Here is a 24,944-nt window from a genome sequence, read left to right as displayed (position 1 = left end):
AAAGCATTAGGAAAAGACAAGCCATAAAGTGTTTCTAACACCTTTCCTTAAGAGAGCACGCAAATCTCCGTGATCTGATGGGCTAGAAGCTTCTAAAGTACGATTTGCCTGCAGAATGTTCTCTATCCTTTCTGGCACAAACTTCCATAAAGTACGACATGACAAGTGTACGAGTTCTTTTGTAGGCTAGTTGGCCGCCGATCGGCCAAGAGAACACCCGTTCGGCCTTATAGGGCGTCGTATTCGACTCGGCGCTCACTCGGCCTATCCCTTAAGCTGAGTGAGGGCACGTTGAGCCCGGTCGACCCTAAAGCCCGATCGGCTTAGGCCGTGGCTCCAAGTATTTACTATTTAACAATGAGGATGGCACGCTGGCTCCAAGTTGAGACGCTAAATCCAACCAAACTAGAGGCCCGGTTGGACATTCATGTCTGACCACCCATGTAATCGGCTAGGGCCTGCCCTCACTGTTGCTAGTACCTTTAACCTCCCATTGACTTTAACTATCATGTCAGTCGATCTTCTATACTTTGACCTGCTTTTCGGGGGTCTACATTTATTATCGTATCACAAGCCTCCCCTCCAAATCTAGTCGAAGGAGGCTGCAAGTCTGACTGACTGGACCTTAGCATTACTTGCAATTTTTCTCCCTGATCGGACGCTTTGCTTACTAGGCTATAGCTCGGATACAATGAACGTTGTCCTCAATGGTAGTTGTTCCGTGGGTATTCACCTCCCCAATCGGAGAATTCGTAATACAAGGCTGCATGACCTCTTTTCAGCTCTCGTAGTATATGGTCGTTCGACCTATCTTTCCCGAGCTGCCTCCCCTCCTTGCTAGTGCCCTTTTATTATGGCTGGCTTTCTCTTAATTTCTTAGGAATCGATCAAATCCCCTACTATTAATGCCAAGCATGTCAAGCATACTTTTTTATCATGAACCTGTTGATTACATTCGTTCATCATAAATGCATCCTGTGATTTGCCTCCACGTGTCATCTTTTCCTATCGCCGAATGTGTGATGTGACAAGCGACTGTTGGAATTCGATGTGACAACTGCCTTTTCGAATTTAACGGCCCAGATTAAGTCTCGCCTTCCTAAACCCTTGATCGGATAACTTTGCTTAATCGACGACTAGGTTTTTTTAGGCCTTCGTCTCTTGTGCGTTGCATCGCTATCATCTTCGCCTTCCTAGGCTTCCCTGCATTCTGTTCATCATCGCCAGCGATTCTTGCCCAATAAGTTCACCCTTTCTTTTTCTTTCCTTTCAATCTTTATCTTTTCTCATATGACCCATTTTCCCTCTCCCTCCGCTATCCCCCGGTTGCGGTACACCTCCACCTCGTCTGATTTTAATGGCGATGAGGTGATCAAATGAAACTCACCTATCATATCCCCTGCGATTACCAGCTTGCCATCCCTTCTGCCTATGATCGTCCACACAATCCTCCGGACGACTTTCTTACTTTCTTTAAGGACCAGCTTTACGCCGGCCTCCGCTTTTCGATACACCCATTTTTCTCCGAAGTCTGTAAATACTTTCATATCCTGTTATAGCAATTGGTACCCAATTCCTTTAGGTTACTGTGTGGAGTTGTGGTACTATTCCGTTTATATAGGATTTCTCTCCATGTTCGTATTTTCCACTATTTTTATTACCCTATATTATCCGAGCCAGGCGTCTTCCTCTTTCAGACCCGAGTGGGCGTTGTTTATTTCGACAAGATGCCCACATCCAATAAGAGTTGGAAGTCCTATTACTTCTACTTCCGATTTCTCGACCAGCTCGCTTTTCTGATCGGCTGGTAGATGGATCTACCTAACTCCCTCGGGCTGGGAAAATACCGCTAGGATCCGACCTACCTCCAAGCCGTCGCGCAGCTATCCAACCTAAAATACCATATACATAAGCTGTTGCTAGAGGACGTTTTGTACATGTTCGGGCTGAGCCCCATTTGCGCCCGGCTGCCCGGCCCTTTTGGTAAGCCATTTTTCCTTTTGTCATTTTTGAATATAACTAATTTCTTTTTCTTTTTTACAGCCTAAGTGATATTTAAGGCAATTCTCAGAGGATCTGTCAAACTAACTGATGAAGAAGTTGAGACTAGGGGAGCAGCCAAGCTGGAGAACCATGGGCTCTTCCCGATCGAGCCCTCTGAAGAGCAGACCGGCGAAGCTGAAGCGAGCCAAGGGGCAGCAAGTGACGCCGCGACTAATACTGGCGAGCTACCTCCCAAGCGGCCTTCCATGGCTCCCATAGCAGTTTCTTCGGAATCCACCACATCCATTGAGCCGCTAATCCAACACCAATGCCACAAAAGACTTTGACAGGAAGCTTCTTCCTGCTCACCCCCCTAGCTCCTAAGTGTCCCAATAAGTGGTATCAGAGCGAGGCCGCTCTTCATCGGACTCATCGCCGGAAGGGCAACGAGCTAGAGGAAGAAGAAGTTGAAGCCCAAATTTCATCAAGTCAAAGTCCTCATCAAAGGCTCAACTTCAAGATAGAATTCCGAGATAGACTCGGATTTGACATAAGGGTGCCTCCATCATTCACAATGACAAGCTTCGATTCTTGGAAATCAAGAATCGAAAACTTTTTCATGATGGAGATAGAACAATAGTTTGCTCGAATGAAAGGTTTTGAAGCTCCAAGGGATAGCAAAGGCAAAATCATCAAATGGATCAAATAGAGCGAGGAACAAGTCAAAAGGTGTGAGGCAAATGATAAGGTAACCAAATTATTGGTTAGCTTATTGTCTAGCATTATTATGTGCAAAGTTGGGTAATATCAAGACCCCAAGAAGCTTTGGAACAAGTTGGCGAAGATCCATGAAGAACCCTCCACTACACTAAGTCAAGAAAAATCCAAAGAGGGCAACTCAGTGGATAAACAAGAAGAGGTCTTCGAGATTGAGAGGTGCTTAACATTGGAAGAAGAAGAAGTCCAAGAAGTTTCATCCTCAAAGGAGTGCAATGAAAAAGGCAAAGAGGGAGCATACTCTTTGTTTCATGTACAAGAGGATGAAGAAGGAAAAGCCTCCACCTCAAGGATTGAGGGGGAGCGTGGAACATCAATGTCGGATCAAGAAGAAGTCTCTTCATCCGGATCAAATGGAGAAAGTGTCATCCCTACAAGTAAAGGCATAGAAATTTCAATTGTAATTAATAAAAATCATATCATTTGTTTTGAATGTAGGAAAAAAGGGCACTGCAAGAGTAAGTGTCCCAAATTGGCAAAGAAAAGGGTCAAGTGGCACCAAAGGGCAAGGAGAAGCCCAAGAACATCAGCCCCATGGTACGCAAGGGTAAGGAGAACATTGTGTGCTTCTCGTGCAAACAAAATGGACATTACCAGAGCCGATGTCCAAAGGGGAAGAATTCGGTCAAAGTCAAAGGAGGAAACTCAAGCCAAGGGGGAGCTTCTAAGGGGAAATTCAAGGTATCATTTATTGAATCAACTCCTTTGACTCATGATAAAAAAGCATGCTAGGTCTAGTTTATATCATTTTAATGTCATTTATCATGAAAATAGGAAGCATGGTAGGGTTAAAGAAAAATATATAGTATATCATGCTAAGACTACCTCACCTAAGGTTAGGAAGGTAGATAACAATCTAGGCAAAAATTCTATGGATTTTAGATATAAGTCTAGAAATAGAAATGCTCAAGGACCATATGAAAAATCAAAATCTATGGATTTAAGGATGGAAAATCAAACCTTGAGGTCAAGACTTGATAAATTGGAAAAGACCCTAAAAAGAATGGAAAATATCTTTAAGGGGCAAAATGAGCATAACTTAGGTTTAGGAAGACAAGAGTCATCCAATGGCCATAGAGGTTTGGGATACAAACCTAAAGCCAAGAAGGATGTGGCATCATACCATAAGGTTCCATATAGTCATTGAGCCAATTCTAGGTCTAGAGGTCAACCAAAGATACAAGGAAAGTTATCCCTAGAAGTATCTTTGCAAACAGTAACATGACTAAGGCTTCTAAGAAGCCTAAGAAAGTCGCCAATAAGGTCACAAGAGAAGTTATTCTTAGAGTTGACCTAAGTGAGTCAAGTGTGACCAAGGCTTCAAAGAAGCCTAGGAAGGTCATTAGGAAGGTATCAAGGGAAGTTATCCCTAGAGCATACCTAAAACATCCAAGGAGCTCCAATCGATTTTGGGTTCCTAGAAGTCTATTCTCTACACCCTAGATGGGTTTAGAGAAAATCAACCTTAATTGGAAGGGTAGTTAACCCAATTTTTAAGAAGTTGACACTTGGAGGACATTTTCAAGGTAATTGTGCTCCTTGAAAATGAGAATGTTTAATTGTTTACTCTTTGGAAGAGTAAAATGTGCCAAAAATTTGAGAAATTGGACTTAATTTAAATTAGCATAAATAAGAAAAAGACCAAAAAAAATGCTAAATTGGGTTTTGGCATTTTCTTAGAAGGACAAGGGAGCAATCTATGATTAATTTTAAGTGAGCAAATTTGTTAGAGATACTTAGATAAAAAATCTAGATATATTTATTTATACTAAATTGTCATGATTATTTGTCCATCCTATGCCATGACATCATATTTTGCATTCATTCTTGAGATGAAAAATACAAAAATATCATGTCATGTCATACATACATGTAGCTAAAATAGTTTTTCTTTTGAAAAATATATTGATTGTGATGTATGTCATAAATCATCATGCATTATTTTTAATTCCTTGTAATTAAGGATAATGACATTAACCAACAAGTGTGGTAAAGGAATTTATCAACAAATGACATCCTAGGTGCATGATCAAGTTTACAATGCCTAAATAGATATGCATGAACCCCTAGATTAGGGCAAAAACAAAGTCTACATCTCACAAAAACTATAAGTTGACTTGTATGTGTTTTTAGTGCACATTAAATACAAGTGAGATGTTAGGATGATGAACTAGACTCAAGATGTTGATTTAGTGCATCCATCTGAGTTTTAGCTTCATCAAAATACATAGTTATGTGTTATCCAATCATTGGGAAAGCTAATGTACAAGTCATGTACATTTAGCCCAAAGAACATGGTTGAAAATTATTTCAAAATATTTTTGGAAAACTTTGGTGTAGACTATCTTTTGATAGTAATCATTATTGAAAAGTTTGACACAAACTAGAGAAAAATCATTGAAGTTTTCAAGAGCTTCTAATTTTGTGTCAATCCATGAAAATAGGAATTATTTTCATAAAAAACTATTTTTCCTTGATAGTATATGTCTTAAATAATGTCTATAAGATTTTTCATGATTTTTTTGAATTTTGTAGAATTTTTGGTGCATTTCTGAAATTCGGCTGAAATCGATTTCAAAAATCAGATATGGTAATCGACTAGGCTAGTTGATTATCACATCCTGATCGACTAAGGTAGTCGATTAGGAGACTTTCCGTGAGCACAAAAGCTCACAGAATCGATCACTGTGATAGATTAAGAGTCTTAATCGATTAACACCTAGGAATCAATTGAATCCCAACTTCAGTCGATTACGACTGGTCTTAAGTGATTAAGGGCTTTGTATAAGCGCTTAAGACTCTGATTTTAGCTTAAATAAGTTTATTTAAGTTGAATAAGGTGTGAAACCCAATGAAATTCAGTTTTGAACGTTTAAGGGTAATTTTCTCGATCAAAACAAGATTGGATTAGTTAAAGAAGACTAAGTTGAAATTTGGGATGATGTTTATTTTATTATTGGATTTTAGATCTCAAAACTTCAAATTTTGGGTTTTCTAAAATTTTAGAAATTCCAAGTTATTGTTGGTGCACTGATAAAAGTTTGGAGCATGTTTTGAGGGGGAGCTACTCCTTAAAGACATGAAAGCAATTTTTGAAATCATGGAAGGTTGTAAAACCTTCGTTATAGTAAATGCTTTGGGAAGAGCATTGGAAAATAATGGAAGATTGGATATCTTCATTGTTTGAGTGTGAATGCTCTAGAATGAGTATTGTGAAGTGGGTTAATGCTTAAGGATGAGCATTGGAGACAATGAAAGGTATGAGACCTGCATTGTGAGGTTGTGAACAACGTATGGATAACTCTTTAGGAGGAGAGTTTTTGATGTGTGCCAAAGGGGGAGAATGTGGGGTTTAAGTTAGACATTTATACCAAAAGAGGGAGTTTGCCCTCTAGGAAAGGGAGAGAATGAAGGAAACCCTCATTCATGCTTTGGCATGAAGAAGAAGTTGAGGCTATAGGATTAGCCTAACTTAAATATATTGTCAAACATCAAAAAAAGGGAGATTATTGGTGCAATTCCCCTATGTCAAGGTTGACCAGGTTGACTAAGCTTGAATTGACTCAAGCTTGAGTCGTAATGTGTGAGTTTCGATGTTTAACAATATGTGAAGATTGTTTTGACAATGTATGGAGATTGGTCAAGGTTGACCAGTTTAATGTAAAAAAGAGTCAAGTAGGTCAAGGTTGATTGGATACTTGACCGGGAGGTCCTCGTTGGAGGTTAGGCAAGGAGAGTCCAACAGGAAAGTTGGCAGAAGATGAAAATCCAAGTGGGTCAGTGTTTGACCGGACACTTGATGGGAAAGTCCTGGTGAGTGAAGTCAAGAAGAAGGAAAATCCTAGTGAGTGAAGCTAGGTGATGGGAAAGTCCTGATAAGTGAAGGCAGACAATTTGAAAGTAGTGAAGCTAGACAGATGGAAAATCCTGGTGAGTGAAGTTAGGTGAAAGCCCTAGTAAGTGAAGCTAAGCAGATAAAAAATCCTGGTGAGTGAATCCAGGTCAAAATCCTAGTGAGTGAAGCTAGGCAGAAGGAAAGTCCTGGTGAGTGAAGCTGGGCATATGGAGATCCAGGTGGGTCAAGGTTGATCGGGCATCTAGCGTTGGAAAGTCTAAGTGGGTCAAAGGATTGACTGGATACTTGGTGAAGAAGTTCCAGCAAGTCAAGGTTGACCTGATGCTAGGCAATGAGGAGTCTCAATAGGTCACTGTTGACCGGATGTTGGGTAAAGGAACCCTAGACTTCAGTTTGGAAGTTAGGGCTTGGCAATCAACTAGGTTAGTCGATTACCAAAGCTAAATCGATTAAGGTAATCGATTAAGCTGAATTTCGCGAATGCGCAGAGAGTTTGGTAAGCGATTAAGCAGGGAAGCTTAATCACTTACGAGTTGTTCTTGTGTGTGCAGAAGTATGCCTAATCGATTAGGCTAGTCGATTAGGAATGCGTAATGATTGGAGCAATCGATTACGATTAGAAAACTAACCGTTGTGCTCCCGATAAAAGGATTTCGTGTGCACTGTTCCAAAGGATCGCTCACAGGTTTTCTTCTCCAGTCTCTTCACCGAGCTTGCCAGTTCTTAAAGCTTCTTGGAGACAAGTGTTGCTGCACTTCCAAGGTCAAGAGGCATTCCCAAACAAGAAGAAAAAGCTAGCTAGGGTTTCATTTGTGTAAATCTTGTAAGATTTTCCTTGTATTTGCTTCTTTCTTCCTCTTGTTGTATTGAGAGCCTTGTACGAGGTTTCTCCACCTCCGGAGTGTTTCCGAGAAGGAGTGTATTCATAGTGGATGTGTAAGTGAGGGTCGAATCCTTGGATTAGTCACCTCTTCTTGAGATGGATACCAAGTAAATCTTCTTGTTAGCATTTGGGAGCTTTTGCGTAGAGTTATATCCACTGCAACATCATCATCGATGAAACGCGAGAAGCTATTCACTCCCCCCCCCCCTCTAGCTCCGAAGTGTCCCAACACTTAGCTCGTTTATAACTCGGTTGATCGGCGTGAGAGTCTGGGACACTAGGCACAGAGCTTAGCTCGCTTATAACTCGACCGAACGGCTCAAGAGTCTAGAATACTGGGCGCGAGAGCTGAGCTCGCTTATAACTCGGTCGAACGTCTCGAAAGTCTAGAATGCTAGGCGTGAGAGCTAAGCTCGCTTATAACTCGTTCGAACGACTCGAGAATCTGGAATATTGGGTGCAAAAGGTGAGCTTGCTTATAATTCGGCCGAACAGCTTGAGAGTATGGAATACCAGGCATGAAAGCTGAGATCACTTATAACTAGGCCGAACGGTTCGAGAGTCTGAAATACATGGAGCAAGAGCTTAGCTTGCTTATAACTCGGACGAACGGCTCGAAAGTTTGGAATATTAGGCGCGAGAGCTGAGCTCGCTTATAACTTCGTCGAACGGTTCGAGAGTCTGGAATACTTAACGCAAGAGCTTAGCTCGCTTATAACTCGACAAAACGACTCGAGAGTCCGGAGTACTTGGCACGAGATCTTAGTTCGCTTATAACTCGGCTGAACAACTCAGGAGTCTGGGATGTGGCGCGAGAGCATGCTCGCTTATAACCTGGTTGGCTGCTCAGGAGTCTGGGTCGTGGCGCGAGAGCATGCTCACTTTTTACCAGGTTAGCTGCTCAGGAGTCTAGGACATGGCGCGAGAGCATGCTCGCTTATAACTCGGTTGGCTGCTCGAGCGTTTATTAACATCTCCAACTCTTTCGAAGTAAAGGTCACGGTCGTGAGTCGTCTAGCGTCCTCCATCCTCACGTCTAGGATGCAGGTGAGATTCCCACATACAACGCCAAATATGATCATGTCCGAAAGCAGTGAAGGCGATGAGCTGGAAACGTGGCTCCATTGTTGACTCGACGAAGATTTCGTCTGGTCTTGCAACAATAGGAGCGTTAGTACCGGGCCAAGGAAGGGGTCCCTGACGTTGGTCCTCCGATGCTCAAGTCAGTGATCAGTGTATGAGGAGGAGAAGAACAGTAGAAAAACTGTAGCAATGGGTGGGTTCAAATATGAAGCATCACATACCTCCGCCTGAGACCCCTTTTATAGTGTCACTGCTACGTTATGCATGCCTCTCAAAGTACTGACACATTGTCCCAAAGCATTACTAGGAAAAGACAAGTCATAAAGTGTTTTTGGCACCTTTCCTTAAGCGAACAAACAAATCTCTGTGATCTGACGGCTAGAAGCTTCTAAAGTACGATTTGCCTAGGGAATAGCACAAACTTCCATAAAAGTACGATATGATTGGTGTACGAGTTCTTCTGTAAGCCAATCGGTCGTCGATCGGCTAGGAGAATGCCCATTTGGCCTTATAGGGAGTTGTATTCGACTCGGCGCTCACTCGACCTATCCCTTAAGCTGAGTGAGGGCCCGTTGTGCCCAGTCGTCCCTAAAGCCCGATCGGCTCAGACCGTGAGTTGGAGTATTTACTATTTAACAATGAGGATGACCTACTGCCCCAAGTTGAGACGCTAAATCCAACAAAACTGGAGACCCGGTCAGACATTCATGTCCGACCGACCATGTAATTGGCTCGGGCCTGCCCCCACTGTTGCTGGATGCTGGTACCTTTGACCTCCCATTGACTTTGACCGCCACGTCAGCCAGTCTTCCATACTTTGACATGCTTTTCAGGGGGTCCACATTTATCACCGTATCAATATGTATGAGCATGTAGGTTATCCACGCAAAAGGTGAAGGTGAACTTGGAGTTTTGGATTGTCAGAAGAACATTCTCTTACAAAATGTCGGTGGAAATATTATATCCTTAGATAAACCATAGTGTATGTACTTTTGGCAAGCCTTCATCCCTCATGCACACTAGTCACAGATTACCTCATCCCATAAATGGCCTTTGCTGGTTAGAAGCTCATTTGTCCACAGGGACTTTCCTTCTACTCTACAGGTCATCGGCAGTAAAGGATGAAATTTATAATGGATGAATGGGTAAGGCAATCACAGGATCCACTCTATGTTCACTATGCTATTTACCTCTTAGCTCTTGCAATGCACCTCTACGATGAATTTCAGTGTGCATGAATTGAGGCTGCACCTTTGGTAAATCAATTTTATGTAGCCATCAGAGATGGAATAAATCAAGCAAGTCCCTTGTACTGTACATCCAACCGCCTCCTGCTCCAAAGACTCCCACCATGATACTGAACTGCTCATGGTTGTTTTGTTTTGAGTGAAATCTGCTTGCAGATTACTGCACTTTTATAGGCACTATGTCAAATTGACCAAAAGATTTTCTACATAGAAGGCTCAGACCGAGATTAAAATGTTGGCATGGATAATCATCAAAGATGAAATACGCACAAAGAAACGCCTAACAGAGATGCCATTTTTAATGAACCTTTTTTTGCATTTTATGTGGTCAAATGGACAAGCCGATCGAACATTTTGTTGTGTCAATGCCCCTTCACAACACATGGATGAACAGGTTGACTTCCAAATGTGAACTGGATCCATCCTTGAGGAATAACTTTTCTCCATCCCTTTGAACACGTTGTATCACAAAGCTATTAGAGTAGCTAGGATGAACAAGATTACTTCCAAATGGGATATGGACCATTTGAACAGAAAGAAGGCAATTTTCTAATACAAGGGCACTGAACTTGGTTAATTCAAGTAGCTACGATTTCATAGATCCCTTTTACATGCATATCAATGGATTATCATGGAAGACTGTGCATCTACATTTATAAGAAATCTGGGTAAATTTCTGACCTTTCGTTCCCCTCGGAAAAAAAAAATAAAATTTCTATCAATCACTATCAAACAGCCTTAGGCTTAGCTTAATCCCAGAACAATCAACATCCACAGAAATTCTACAGCTTCATTCGACTCTCTCATGTTTGATTCCGGAAGACAGAGCTACGCAATCCCAAATACAGAACCAAAAATCGACAGAGAACCGAAGAAGAATAAAGCTTCGCGTCGGTTAAAATTCGAGATCTGAAGCAGTAAAAGAATTAAACCCCACATTCATCATCATTCAACCATCCCATCTCCAATCCGGCAGAGAAATTAACAAACTGATCCCCGAGACCGAGAAACCAGGAAGCACGTCGACAAACCAAAACTCACCTGACTGAATCACGAATAAATACAGTAAAATAGATCAGCGGCTGGAGTAGGGGGGACTTCCTCCGGATAACGGACTTTCCTATTGCCGGAGGGCATCAACGGGGCTCCGCGGTGGCTCCGGCGTACTGGAGACGGGAGGGAAGTGAAATCGATCCCCGGAAAGAAACAGGCGGCCGCTTGTGATATTTAATTCGGACAAATATCAACTTAAGCACCTGAAAGAATTTAAAATTCGCACCTCCTATTCAAAGATATTCAATCCATACTCTTTTGGTAAAAGTTTATCTTCTATTATATTATTATGACATACTTTTTTTATATTTTTGAAACGTTAAATGAAAAAAAATCAAATCAAATCCACTCTCTGTTAAAAAAAAGATATTTTATTTTATTAGCTTAAAAATACTTTTATTACATTAATATTAATTTATTTGATGGATAAATATTTTTTATATTATTTCTAAAATTCATAATATGATATCTAATAAATGTTCAAAATTCTATATCTCTCAGTTTTTCTCATAAGGATTTTTTATATTCATTCTTTTCTAACAAATTCTACCTAGTGTCTTCTCTCTTACCGGATAGATCTTCTTGTCTATAATTTACATATTAGAAGAGAGCTCATTATATGAATTGATTAATAAGTGGTCCATCAAAATCAATCAGTAAAAAAAATAGATCAAAGAATCTCTCTTGCTCCATTATAAATAGATGTTTGATTAATGTGGCAATGCTCCTAGGACATAGTACAAACGGTGGATGCATGACACCTAATGATGAGGGATTGATTTTCAAAAATTGATGACCTGAGATTTACCTCCCATGCACCTTAATGGATCTACACTTGATTAATTTGACTAGTGTCTTACCTCATTACATTCTTGATTATATATAAGAGTGTCCTCTCGAGACGATCTAGTGGCTAACGCATGAGGTATTGCCACAATGAGGTCTGGAGTTCGAATCTCGGCAAAAGTCGAGATAAATGTCTCCCTTATGTGCTAGTCACTATTCCAAAAGCTAAAAGTCGCCCGTGATTTACTTCCTCCATGTTGGTCCTGAGGCGGATGTAGCCAAGTGGATCAAGGCAGTGGATTGTGAATCCACCATGCGCGAGTTCAATTCTTGTCGTTCGTCCATTACATTTTTTTCAAATAAAAAAAAATCTAATTTCAATATTCCTATTTACGGTGACGAAAAATAAAACTATCACTATATTTTTTCCTTTTTCCTACTTCTTCTTCCAAGCGCAAGATAACCCCAAGGGATTGTGGATTTTTTTCTACCAATTGGGGCTCTCCCCTCACCGCCCCCATAGGGATGGTCTACAGGGTTCATAACTACTCCTCTTACTACAAGATGTTTATCTAGCCAACACTTACAATACTAGAAGTGAGTGTATTCATCTTTTGCCACAATTGAATAAATTTAAAAAATCTTGACTTAATTAAAATAGTTTGTAAGAACTATTAGAGTAATTTTCAATAATATTAGAATAGTTTTGATAAAAATTACTTAACAGTTACGAATTTTGAACAAAATGGCTATCAAGAGCACTTGCTCATAAAAATTTAAAAATAACCTTTTTATTATTATTATTATTATTATTAAAAGAGCTATTGATTTAATTAAAAATATATATTAAAAGAAATTTTATATTTTAAAAATACTTTTATTTTAATATTCTTAATTGTTATAATATAAAATAATTGATCACTAAAATATAAAAAAAGACTTTTGATTATGTTTTTAACTGGACTTTTTTATGATAATGAAAATAAGTTTATATATATATATATTATTTTGACTTAATTTAAATTAAAAACAGAATATGACACCTTTTAATGTATGTAAACATATTTAGCTCTTTTAATTATAATAAAAAATAGGGTGTTTTTTAAAAAAAAATTTGATAATAAAATAAAACAAAACAAAACAAAATAAACGTTGCCCTTTCATTAAGTATTGAAAATCTCTCCACAAACATAATTGGTGAATAGAAATTATTTAATTCAAAGACAATGACTTCCAGCTACCTGCCTCGTGCTGCATGAGTTAAATTGCTTGAAGCTCCTAGCTGCCGGCAATGGTACGTCTTTTTATAAACGAATTTCAATTTCTATTAATTAACTGATAATTGAATGATTGATTAAGTACATTATAATTATTTTTCAATCTATGCTGATAATTAATAAAAAAATGATCTTTAAAATTAATTGAGGTCCACCCTCCACCCACTATTTACTTATATTAAATGAAAAAAAACGAACCAATATTTTTCCTTTTTTTTCTTTTAAAAATATTTGTACTGAGAGAGATGAGTAGTACTGGAGTTTAGGGCGGTAAACAAGTTGAGTTGAATCGAGATTTGGGGTATTCAAATTTATTTGATAAGATAATTAAACTGAGTCGAGTCGAACTTAAAATGAACCAAGCTTTTGAAATGAGTGTTCAAACTTAACTTGGTTTATTTTTTTATGAGCTTGAGCTTGTTTGAAGCTTGGTTTGAGCTTGGTTCATTTAAATGTTATCAAGCTCTCAATTCAAGCATGTTTGATTGTTTAAAACTTTTAGTTGTTTGATTGATTATTGAGCTTGATAATTTAAATTTATTTATTTATTTATTTTATTATTTATTTAACATATTGAAAAGAGTTTTATTAATAAATATGGTTCGTGAACGTTGTTCACAACCATTGTTCACGAATATTATTCACGAACATTAACGAGCTGAACACATGTGTTCAAGCTTGTTTGTTTAGCTTAATGAGTTGTTCTAGCTTATTTGTTTAATTAATCTTATGTATATTGAACGAACATAAATAAGCTTTTACCAAGCCGAATACTAAATTTGATCACGAACGCTTGGTTCATTTACAATCTTATCGGAGTTTATAATTACATGTAAGGTAAAATATAATAAAAAAATATGGGACGACGAAAGAGTTGCTGAGATATTTTTTTTTTTGTGAGAAATGATATGAGCGGCGAATTCACATGAATTTCCTCCGATTGATGCGGCCCCTATCTCTCCTTCTCCTTCTTCTTCACGTCCTTCATCCCTCTCTCGTCGCTCCTCTCGTCAGTGAGTTAACCCAGTGAAGGAATCGAAGCCTTCCATTTCGGGCTAACCCAACCCTAACTCAGCCACACCTCCTTCTTCTTCCCTCTCCCTTCCAAGGAATCGAAGCCCTCTATTTCTTTACCCTAATTTCTCACCCCTACTAGGAGAGAGCAATTCGTGCTCCATTTATTTTAAAGCCCCAATCCTGAAGTTTTTTTATTATTTTTACTGAATCATGCCCCTTTTTTTTCAGCCCCAAGTGTCCACATTCTTCCGGCAAGTGAGGTTGCAGGGTTCTTGTCAATCCAACGACACTTCTGACGAGTATTACTTTCTATTGCTCAATTTATCTAGATTGTTTGTGCGAAAGCCCTTGACTTATTGTTGTTTGTAAATTAATTGTATGCTTGGAATTAGTCTACTGTGTGCAAATTATATGAATCGGTATGTTTGTATTTTTTTGCTTTTGTTTTGTTTTTCTCGACTTTGTTTCATGTTTTTTATTCTATTTTGCATTTATTTTTTGCCCGACATCTTTTAAATAAATGTAGGTGAGGAAAGTCTCATGATAGAAGAATAAATTAATTCAAATGAGGTAAAGGATGATAATGACCATGCAGTTCAAGACTCATCTCCATCTAGTATAAATGAAGTCAAGCTTCCTGAGATTGGATTGACATTTTCATCTGAAGAAGTTTGTACTTTTTATAATTCCTATGCTCAGAATGTTGATTTTGGTATTTGTAAATTAGGTGGTAGAAATGGAGATAATGGAAAGCAAAAATATTTCTCTATTGGATGTGCCAAAAATGGTAGAAAAGTATCTCAACTAAAAAATATGTTATACCCTCGACTTTTTACTAAGACGAATTGCAAAACCAAGATTAATGTTGCTATTCGAAATGATGGGAACTTTATGATAACTAGTGTATTCCTTGAACACAATCATAACTTGAGACCTGGAAAGTCACGACATTTTAGATGTAATAAAATATTGGTTTCAGCTACAAAAAGAAAATTGGAATTAAATGATCAAGCTAAAATAACTTTAAACAAAAGTTTTCAATCATTTGTAGTTGAGGTTGGAGGCTATAAGAATTTGACATTTGATGAGAGAAAGTGTAAAAATTATATTTCAGAAGCTAGAAGGTTGAGGTTAGGAGATGGAGATGATGAATCTTTGAGTAATTATTTTTATCGCATGCAAAGTAGAAACTCAAACTTTTTTTATGTGCTTGATTTAGATGGGGAATCTCGAATAAGAAATATTTTTTTGGGCAGGCGCAAGATGTAGGACGGCGTATGATTACTTTTATGATGTTGTGACTTTTGATATAACCTATTTGACTAATAATTATGACATGACATTTGCTCCATTTGTTGGAATGAATCATCATGATCAATCAATTTTGTTAGGATGTGGATTATTATCAATCGAAGACTCAACAACTTTCATATGGTTGTTCAAATCTTGGTTGACATATATGCTTGGGCGTGCTCCAAAGGCTATAATCATATACCAATGTCGCACCATGGCAATTGCAATTGAAGAGATATTTTCAAATTCTCATATATCATCGCTTGTGTCTTTGGCATATCATGAAAAAACTTTCAGCAAAATTAGGTGGTCATGCTCAATACAAAATGATAAAGAAACAATTAAAGAATATTGTTTATAACTAGCTTACAGTTGATGAGTATGATGAGAATTGGTTGAAAATGATTGAGGAGTTTAATTTGGAGAACAATGATTGGTTGAAATCTTCGCATGAAGAACGGAATAGATAGATACATGTATACATTAAAGATTACTTTTGGGCAGGTATGTCCACATCTTAAAAAAGTGAAAGTATGAATGCATTTTTTAATGACTATGTCCATTCTAAAACATCCTTAAAGCAATTTGTTGAGCAGTATGATAGTGCTTTAAAGAATAAGATTGAGAATGAAAAATATTTGGATTTTGTTTCTTTTAATTCTATCATGCCAGTTATTCTTGGTCATCATATTGAAAGACAATTTCAAAATGTCTACACTAACAACTTATTAAGTTGTTCCAAGATGAAATAAGAGGGTTGATATTTTGCGATGCCTCATTATTGAAGGAAGAAGGGACAACTTTAATATTTGAAGTAGTAGAAACTATGTTGGAAAAAAATAGAGAATATGTTATAGAAGTTTCCTTTAGGGCTCATTATACAGAGTTAGATTGCCAATTGAAGTGTTTGTATCGTCTATTTGAATTTTAGGAATTTTATATAGGCATGTGATCAAAGTGTTGGATCGAGATCACGCTAGAGGGGGGTGAATAGCGCTCGTGGCTTTCACACATTTCGTAATCAGAAAAATATCGATTTAAAACGTATCAGAGTAATGCAGCGGAAGTATTAAAGACACAAAAGACAAGGACACCAAGATTTACTTAGTTCGGAGCCTTGGGCGACTCTTACTCCAAGGCCCGCGATCGTTGATTGTTTTCGGACTATAACATCGTTAAAGATTACAAATTTAAAGTACAATCTTAAAATTGAAATGACAATTATACCGACGAAAAATAACAATCTTGAAGCTTCGGGTCGTCGGGGACTTGTCGTAGCTCAACCGGAATGTCTCGTTAGCAACGTACTGAAGAAGGATTTCTTTTTGCTTGAATTGCCTAAGTTGTTGGTCGAAGTGGCCTTAAATAGCCTATTGAGGGCCCCTCCAGATCCGTCCGAGGCGCCTCTAGCGCTGCTACGTGCGCTGCTTCTGCCTTGCACCCGAGGCATCTCAAGCTCCATGAGGGCACTTCTGGTACTATTCATCCGAGGCAAAACTTTATGTTTTATTACCTGCAAGATATGTTAGTCCCAAAATATCCTGCAGCACAACGTTAGCGCATAACAAACATAATAGATGAAATATTTGACAACCTTCGGGCTGTCCGGTTCTGACTTCGGATTTTCCACCGGAAACCCTAGGTCGAACCAACGCCTACTGTTCCCTCTTCCGAGGAACGCGTCCTCACCTACTCCACTCAGGAGAGCATACCTGATGCTAGTCCGGTCCTCCAGACCAACTGGACTTTCCGCCTAGAGTTACCACCCCCTAGGATTTTTCGCCACATAGGATTACCACCCCCTAGGACCTAAGGTTACCGCTCTTACAATTTCTCCTCCACCTAGGGTTACCACCCCCTAGGACCTAAGATTATCGCCCCCTTAGGGTTTTCCTCCACCTAGGGTTACCACCCCCTAGGACCTAAGGTTACCGCCCCTTAGATTTTTCCACTTGCCTAACCACAGTTAGGACTTTCCTGAAACCTCATTTAAGATCGTTAGATAACAATTAACCTTAACTTTGAATCCCTTTTGTCACTATCAAAACTAAGGTTTGATCGTCGGATGCTTCCCGCACCAACAATTTCCCTCTTTTTGATTATGACAAATAAAATTCAAAGTTAAGCAAAAGGATAATAATGAAAAGATACAAAGCATCACCAATCATAGGTACAAGCATAAAGATAGCACAAATTTAGTACATACAACGATAAGCTCCCCCTTAATAACAGCTCCCCCTTTTTGACTAAATTTTTTTTAAAATTTTAAAAATTTCTTTGAGCTTTGAATTTTCTTATACTCTCCTCCTTTGTCATATATCAAAAATAACTAAGGGAGAAAGAAAATAATCGTTATCTTATTATTCATAAATAGAGCGTCAAATAACCGCTTAGCTTTTAAAGAGGGAGTAAAAAGGCTTTTAAATAGAGGATTAAACATACTTTGATAAACACTTAGCTTTTTAGAATTAATTTTATTGAAAAACATTTAGCTAAGTGAAATAATATAAAGAAATTTGGAAAACAAAACTAAGTTTGAGAAATTCCTTTTTGAGAAGTACTTAGTTAAATTTGAAACACTTTTTGAAATGATCGTAGCCAAATTTAACAAGCTTTTGAATGACACTTAGCATAAATTTTGACAACAAATCTTTTTCTTTTGGAAATTACTTTAAATGCTAAGTTTGAAACACTTTTAGCTAAGTGAAGTATTTTGACTTTGAAAAATAACTTAGCTAATTTTTTAGAAGCTTTTAAATACCAAAAAAAACTTAGTCAAATTTGAAAAAAAAAACTTTAGAAAATAATACTTAGATAATTTTGAACAAAAACTTGTAAAATTTTAACTCAGGTCAATTTCACTTTGGAGCAAAAAAATATTCCTAAAGTCCAAGCATGAGTAACTAAAAGGTAAATACTTAAATTCCTTGTCCACATGTCTAACCATTAGTTATTAGCTGATTACCTAGAGGGTAACAACTTTCACTTGGCTAGTCAAGTTAAGTTAGTGATCCAGTTATATTTGACTAAGTCTGGATAACTTAACTTGATTACTGTATTTTGGTATTTTACGCCCAGACTTATGTCGATGCATTGACATAAGTATTCTTAAGTCCAGGCAATACCCTATGCACCTCACTCCGTTCTAAGTATTTTCAAGCACAAGCAAGTTAGACCTAGTGTGCTTATGAGATGCTCTGGCTGAAACTAGGGGTACATGATTTCTAGGGGGTAAATTCCTAGGCTAAACCAGATTTTTGAAAGACTAATAAAATTTGAAATTTTGAAAAATATTTTTCCTAAGATTTTTAAAATTAGTTGAGAAAAGTAAGTAGAAAAATGAATTCTATTCTACTAAGCACATCCCTATTTTGTATGTAACAAGCTGTATTAATTGCTTCAGCTCAGAATTTGTTAGATAATTTGTATTCATTTAACATGGTCCTAGCGACTTCCTGTAGGGTTCTGTTTTTACGTTCTACTATACAATTTTGTTGGGAGGTCCTAGGGCAAGAATATTCATGTTTATACCCATTAATTTCACAAAATTCAATAAAGTTATGATTTTCAAATTCTCCTCCATGGTCACTTCTAATTCTTTTTATTTGAGTGTCTTTTCCATTTTCAATTAATTTGCAAAAAATTTTAAACACTTCAAGAGTTTCATCTTTAGTTTTTATAAATTTTACCCAAGTAAATCTTGAGCAGTCATCGATTATTACTAAGTAATATTGGTTTTTGCTTAGTGACTTGGCTCCATGTGAATCAAACAAGTCTAGGTGAAGGAGCTCAAGTATTGAAGTTGTTCTGTTTAGGTTGGTTAACTTATGGTTTGACTTAGTTTGCTTACCTTGTTGACAAGTATTACAAATTAAATTTTCAATAAATTTTAATTTGGGCAGACCTCTAACTAAACCATTTTAACTCATTTTTGATATGAGTCTAGTATGAGTGTGACCCAGTCTCCTGTGCCATAACTCAGTTTCCTCTTGTTGTGTTAATAAATACTCTAGTGAGGAAGTTGATAGGTCTATAGTATAAATATTCTTTTTCCGAATACCCTTAAGTGTAATTTTAGGTTTATTAATATTCTTAATTATACATTCAGTTTTTGAAAATGTGACTAAATATCCTAAGTCGCATAACTGGATAATACTAAGTAAATTGAAATTGAATTGTTCAACTAATAATACTTTTTGAATGTAAAAATCAGAATTTAATTGGATGTTACCTATTCCGATTACTTTAGAGTTCCGTTGTTGCCGAACGCGACAGACCCTAGGTTCTTGAGTTTCAACTTCATGAATTTCAGTCTGTCTCTAGTCATGTGTCTGGAGCATCCAATATCTAGCATCCATTGATCCAAATCTTTATATTCCTACATAAAGTATTTGATTTGGGTCAATTTACTGGATTTAGAAGATAGTTTGACTGAAATTATCTTAATGTTCCATCTCACCCAATCTAGATGATCAATCATGGTATTCCTATGAGTGTTTGTGAGATGATTTATTAAGTTAGTTGACTCAATTGGGTTAAGTCAATTAAATTAAATTATTAAATTGATTGATAAAGCTAAATCATTAAATTGATTAAATTAAATTATTAAATTGATTAATTAAGTTAAATTATTAAATTGATTAAATTAAATTATTAAATTGATTACTTAAGTTAAATTGTGTTAAATTATTAAATTAAATAAATTGAATTGAATTATTAAATTGATTAAATTAAATTATTAAATTGATTAATTAAGTTAAATTATTAAATTGATTAAATTAAATTATTAAATTGAACTAAGTTCAATCTAAATCCATCTCACATGATTCTAAGTTATCAATCAGGAACCTTAACTAGTTTTGTGAGATGATTATCTTTGATTTAGATTATTTCTATGGATTAATTTACATTTGAGTTAAACTTAGGTTTTTCAAATTAGTCAATTAAATATGTATTTGAATTAATCAAATTGGTCAATTAAATAATAAGTATGAAAATAATTTGAATTAATCAAATTGGTCAAATTATCCTTCTTTAAAGGAGTGTAATTAATATTTAAATTTTCTTTCAATTTTAATTTTATTGTGTTAAAATTTTTGACGTTTAAGTTTTCATTAGTTTTCAAATTTGAATTGATTAAACTGTTAAAATTATATTTCTTTAACTGTTAATTTAAAAAAAAAATATTTAATTTTAAATTTTCTTTAATGTTTAATTTTGAATTTATTAAATTCGGTTTTTGTTTTATTGAAATGTTAATTTATCCTTATATTTTCTGTGTCTTTTAAGTTTATATTATTAGTTGAATTTATTATATTAGTCTTATCTTTAAAATTTAATCTTTTGTTAATTAAATTATTTTATTTTGGATAGAATTTTCTAAATTGATATTGTCTAGATTATTAAATTCTTTATTAAGGTATTTATTGATTTTATCTAAATATATTTCATTATTTTTTGAATTAAACTTTATTTTAATGTTTGAATTAATTATTTTTGAATTAATTAATATGTCTGAATTGATTTGGTCAATGTTTTGTTTGACTAAGTCACGGTTGATGCTGATTTGAAGTCTTGATTGACTTGATCAGAATCTAGATTATTTTGTGGTTTTGAACTTGAATCATGTAAATTTAGATTATCATGTACCATACTTGGGATAATTTCATACATATCTAAATTATATAGGGGTATTTTGGTAAATTATACTAACCTTAACCGCATCCCCTAATTCAGTAGGCTTTTCGATTGGATTTGACTCAAGTCCAGATTTGATTTTGACTTGATCCTCTAGCTCTAACTACTTCTCGTGTAGCTTGATCAACTAGGTTCAAAGCTCATGTGCATTCTTGTAATTTTCTAGTCTACATAAAACATTATTAGGTAAAATATTACAAATAAGTTTACTTACATTTTTGTTCAGTTCTGAGTCCGTTTTCTCAATATCAACAAATTATCAAAATTTAGACTTCCTAAGAACCATTCTATTCCTCACCTCCAGTAGTTGAAATCTTCTTGATCGTATGGTGGTAGTTCGTGGATATTCCGTCCTTCTTGAATAGACATTGGTATATTTGTAAAAAAATAGACAAGAAACAATTTCCAAGACTTTGTCTTGGGATAAGCAATGTGGGAGATAAAGAAATATGCGTGAATTTTTTTAAAATAATAAAATATTAATAAAAAGTTATTATTACAAATTTTGTTAAATGCAATATTTTGTCAACACTAGTCAACGGTGAAAAAATGAAAGTGAATTTTTCAAAAATCCTTGTTAGATAGTAGAGCTCGCTAGAGGGGGGTGAATAACGATCGAAAATTCGTTATCGAATTAGAGTAAGCAGCGGAAAAATAAAAGCAAAATACAATGCTAAAACGAAACTGGTTTTACTTGGTTCGGAGCCTTCGTCGATTCCTACTCCAAGGCCCGCACTCGTTGAGTGTTTTCGTTGGGCAATTCACTAGCAGTTCCTAAAAAGGGTACAAATGTAAGTACAAGAACTTTAAAGGAGAAATGCCGACAATAATAAAAGAAAGAAACCTTTTAGCAGCAGGTTGTCGGAGAAGCTTCGCAACATCGCAAGAGCACAACGCAGTAGAGCAGTCATTGGAAGACGTTGTTGTACTTAGCTCTGGTGGAGGCCTTCTTTTATAGAAGTGTTCCGGGAGCCGAGATCCCTTCCAGGCGCCCGGACTGTGACGTAGGTCCGACCAATTAGCGCGCTCCTCGTTGCGACAGGATAGAGTTTTGCTTTCCGGGCGCGCAGACCGATTCCGGACGCTTGGACCAACTCTGGGTGCCCAGACCACCATCTTCCAGAAAGTCCTTTTCCTGCAAGAAAATGTTAGTCCGCGGTAAAATAAAAGTTATACTACCTTGCAAAATAAAAGTTAGCACAAATATAATAAAAGAGTAGTAATTAGATTCAGTCTCACCGAGACCAGAATCTAGTTATGATATTTCCAAAATGGTTCTAAGTTGGATCGACGCTCACTGTTCCCTCAAACGGGAAACGTGTCCTCACCAAGTCACTCTCCTCCAGTGACTTACCTTAACTTATCTGCCAGACGTCCGATCAGCCCGCCAACTCGTCTGGACATCATGCCAGCTATCAGGTCAACCCGTCAACCTAGCTGGACTTTGTGTCAGACATCCGGTCAGCCCGTCCACCAATCTGGACTTTGTGCCAGCTATCAGGTCAGTCCGTTGACCTATCTGGGTTTCATGCCAACTATCAGGTCACCCCGTCGACCTAGCTGGACTTCGTGTCAGCTATCTAGTCGTTTCGTCGACCTAGCTGTGCTTCTCTTGTACACTGTTGGGTCTGAAATGTAGCTAGAGGGGGGGTGAATAGCTCGTCGCGCGCTTCGTGTTCTTCGTTGCTTGTTTCTTTGATGGTGTGCAGCGGAAACACAAGAAACAAAAACATACAACTGTAACACTTAAGGATTTACTTGGTATCCACCTCACAAGAGGTGACTAATACAAGGATCCATACACGCACGCACCCTCCACTAATAAAACACTCCTTTACAGTAACTACCGAAGGCGGAGAAGCCCTACAAGACTCTCAATACAAGAAGAAAGAAAATGGCAGTAAAGAACAAGCAAAAGCTCACAAGAAGTGCAATAAAAGCCCTAACCCTAACTTCTCTTCTTCGCCTCTTGACTTGGACAAAACTTCCAAGAATCTTTAAGATCTGGCGTGAAGAGCTCTGTGGAGAAGTTGTGGAGTCGCCTGTGAAGATCGAAGCTGTATGCGTGACGTTCTACCGAAGGAATCGAACGTCTGCAGCTAAATACGACGCCAACGGTCGGATCCCGATCGATTGGAACACTCCCAATCGATCGGGGAGGCTTTGGATCGATCGACCGATCGATCCAGAGCGCCTCTGTGCTCTCTGGAATAGCCTAGATCAATCGGTCGATTGATCCAGGGCTTATTGCGCGAAATTGCGCCTCCCAATCGATCGACTGATCGATTTGGAGCTCTGGATCTATCGCCCAATCGATCCAAAGGGGCTATGTTCGCGCGACACTTCTCCCCAATCGATCCACTGATCGATTGGGATAATGCCTGTCGCGAGGACTACCCGATCGATCGACCGATCGATTGGGCATGATCCAATCGATCGGCTGATCGATCCAGATCTTGATTTTTGCCCAAAACCAAGTCTAAAGCCCCCTAAACCAACATCCAGTCAACCATGACTTATTGGAACATAAAACCTAGCATCCGGTCACCCTTGACCAGCTAGGACTCTCTCACCAAGTGTCTGGTCAATCTCTTTGACCCACTTGGACTTTTCTCCTTTTGCCAAGTTTCAGGTCAATTCCTTTGACCTACTTAGACTTTTCTTCCTCGTGTTAAGTATCCGGTCAATCCCTTTGACCTACTTGGACTTTCACCAGATGTCTGGTCAACCTTGACCCATCTGGATTTCCCTGTGCCTAGCTCACTCACCAGAACTTCCCTTCTGCCTAGCTTCACTCACTAAGACTTCTCTTCTGCCTGGCTTCACTCACCAGGTCTTTCACCTAGCTTCACTCACCAGGATTTTCCTCTACCTGGCTTCACTCACCAGGACTTTCACCTAGCTTTACTCACTAGGATTTCCTCACTGCCTAGCTTCACTCACTAGGTCTTTCACCTGGCTTCACTCACCAGGATTTTCCAGCCAAGTATCCGGTCAACCTTGACCTACTTGACTCTCCATCACAATCTCCACACATGAACAATTGCACCTGCAATCTCCATGTATTGTCTACATGTATTGTCAAACATGTATTGTCAAAACCATCAAAACATAAACATTAAGACTCGAGCTTGACCCAATTCAAGCTCAGTCAAACTAGGTCAACCTTGACCTGGGGAATATTGCACCAACAATCTCCCAACAGTACACTTCGTCAAAGTGTTAGATCACCACGAGACTAACTTAACCTACTTTGTCATTCATCAAAACCTGAGTTAGACCGTTAGTGCTAACCGTAACAACACCTTCATGCAGTTCAATTAGTTTCCCCCATAAGTCTTTGGCGCTTGTAAATGAGCCGACTCAGTTAAGTTCTCCTTTGGTTAGTCCGCATTAGAGGGCTTGAGTCACCTTGGCATCAGTCTCGATCATTTTCATCAAGTGTGTATCCCAGTTTTCGTAAGATACAAGTGCTCTGGTGGTGTCGACTAGTAGGGAGAGGCCCGTTTGGATGATGATTCACATTTCTACCTCGGTCTTCAAATAGTACTTTATTCCACCATTCCAGTAGCCGAAATCTTCACCGGAGAATAGTGGTGGTCGAGCAGTGTTGTAGCCTTCTTGGTGGGTCATTTAGAGAAATCTTGCACACAATTAAAAAAAATGACAAATGTCCCAAAACTTGGGTTTTAAGCAAAAACAATATACTCCCTGCTCGATTGGTGGTTTCACCAATTCATAGCGGCCTGACTTTGATATCAATTCTAGGATCAAGACATGTTAGAAGGGGGTGAATAGCACTTGTGACTTTTACGTTCCCTTTAAAACAAAATTGAAGAGCAGGCAGTGGAAATAAAGAGACAACAAACAATCGCAAACACCAAGATTTACTTGGTTCGGAGCCTATGGTGACTCCTACTCCAAAGCCCGCACGTGAATGTGCTTTCGATGGGCAGTCGCTAATCAATCATAAAGAGTACAAGTACAGTCTT

General features: G+C 37.8%; 1 protein-coding gene across 1 annotated transcript in view; it reads right to left on the bottom strand.

Annotated features, from left to right (window-relative positions):
- The window catches only part of LOC122002969 (magnesium/proton exchanger-like), a 33,801-nt gene extending 22,756 nt beyond the window's left edge, over positions 1 to 11,045 (bottom strand). Inside the window, exon 1 of the mRNA XM_042558378.1 lies at positions 10,871 to 11,045. The gene's annotated coding sequence lies outside the window, so the exon portion shown is untranslated. The remainder of the gene's footprint in view (positions 1 to 10,870) is intronic.
- Positions 11,046 to 24,944: the final 13,899 nt, after the last annotated feature.

Source organism: Zingiber officinale, chromosome 7A (genome assembly GCF_018446385.1).
Source record: "Zingiber officinale cultivar Zhangliang chromosome 7A, Zo_v1.1, whole genome shotgun sequence".
NCBI classification, from domain to species: domain Eukaryota; kingdom Viridiplantae; phylum Streptophyta; class Magnoliopsida; order Zingiberales; family Zingiberaceae; genus Zingiber; species Zingiber officinale.
Note: the sequence above shows the minus strand (reverse complement) of the source record. Positions and strands in the feature narration are given on the sequence as shown.